Raw genomic sequence first — 2,063 nt, forward strand, 5'->3', positions numbered from 1 at the left:
TTCACAGAAAAACTCATTTGGGGCACTCGAAAAAATGGAAATCAGTTTTTCATCCAAAGAAAATGAAAACTTCTTAAGGCAACATTGTTTGCCATTCCAAGATGCATCCTTTTGCATAATATTAGATCATTGGAACAAACTATTCCATGAATGTGGCCATAACATTGATCATTTGCTTTGAAAGCCATGAATCTTAACACATGATAGCTCATTTCTAAGAACACTTTTTTAAAATAATTAATGTATTGTAAGTACTGGTAACTTGGTCACATATAATGACACAATTCGAAGGTAATTTTTTATTTATTTTTTATGCCCATTTCAAAATGCGGTCAAAACGGCGGGCTTGACCTTTCCTAGCTAGTGGTTGAATCTTGAAAAACTTTTGGTGTTTCTCTGATTAACTAGATACTTATGTACCTACAAATGATTTTTGGAAAAAATAAAGAGCAGGCTATGAGGCAACTGTAGTTCAAACTTGACCCACTTCCTATTGAATCGGAGGAAATTTGTCTTTTTCACAAGAGGTGGATCAAAACTTTTGACACACAACCATTTAGTCAACTGTCCATTAAATATGGCCTAATATTTTAGAAAACTGATTTGGTACAATTTTGCAACAAATATATGGTAGGTCCTTCACAAAAAACCTCATTTTGGGCACTCGAAAAATGGAAGATTTTTTGTCCAAAGAAAATGAAAACTTTCTTAGGCAACACTGTTTGCTATGCCAATATGCACCCTTGTGCACAATATGCGACCATTTGAACAAACTACGCCATGAATGTGGCCATAAGATTGATCATTTGTCTTGAAAGCCATTGATCTTCACACATGATAGCTCGTTTCTGAGAACACCTTTTTAAAATAATTGTTGTATTATAAGTTTATTATTTTTCCTGATAACTTGGTCACATATAATGACACAATGCGATGGTTTTCCAATTTTTTTTAAAAAAATTCATGCCCATTTCAGAATGCGGTTAAAACGACGGGCATGACCGTTCCTAGCTAGTGGTTGAATCTTGGAAAACTTTTGGTGTTTCTTTGATTAAATAGATACTCATGTACCTAGAAATAATTTTTGGAAAGAATGAAGAGCAAACTATGAGGCAACTTTAGATCAAATTTGACCCGCTTCCTACTAAATCGGGGAAATTTGTCTTTTTCACGAGAGGTGGATCAAAACTTTTGACACCCAACCATTTGGTCAATTGTGCATTAAATTTTGCCTAATATTTTAGGAAAATGATTTGATACGATTTTGGAACAAATATATGGTAAGTCCATCACAAAAAAAACTCATTTTGGGCACTCGAAAAATGAAAATTAATTTTTCATGCAAAGAAAATGAAAACTTTCTTAGCCAACATTTTTTGACATTCCAAGATGCACCCTTGTGCAGGAAATGAGGTCATTTGAAACAAAGATTTGGTAGGTTCTTAACAAAACCATTTCGGGCAATCGAAAAATAGAAAACAACTCTTTTGTGCAACGAAAATGAAAACTCCCCATATCAACATTGTTTGTCATCCGAGATACACACATGTGCACAATATTCATTCATTTTAACAAACTATAAGTGGTTGATATGTTGAATGTTTTCCCTAAATAAGAGGGTAAACAACTATAAGAGAAACAAAAGGGAAAAAATAGATAAGCTTAATTCCGATTGGTGGAATCCGTTATGGCATGGATTGATGACATGGCAAACATCCGTCCATCCATACATCGATCCATCCGTCCATCCAACCCACTACAGCGTCTCTCTCTCTCTCTCTCTCACTCACTCACTCACGCACGTGAACCCAAGTCGATCCAGATCCGTCCCCGCCTCCATTCCTCTCCCAGATCCAGATCCCTCTGCCGCCGCCCCGTCCTCCCCTTCCTTCCACAGCGGCCCCGTCCTCCCCTTCCTTCCGTCGGCCACCTCTCCCCTCGCCTCAGCCACCCACCTCCGCTCCTCTCCCCTCTCATCCCTAGCTGCAGATCCACTCAAGCACCTCCTCTCCCCATGCCCGATTCATCTCCAATCCCACCCCCGACAACCAACCCCACCCCCA

The sequence above is a fragment of the Triticum dicoccoides genome, chromosome 7B (genome assembly GCF_002162155.2).
Source record: "Triticum dicoccoides isolate Atlit2015 ecotype Zavitan chromosome 7B, WEW_v2.0, whole genome shotgun sequence".
Lineage (NCBI taxonomy): Eukaryota > Viridiplantae > Streptophyta > Magnoliopsida > Poales > Poaceae > Triticum > Triticum dicoccoides.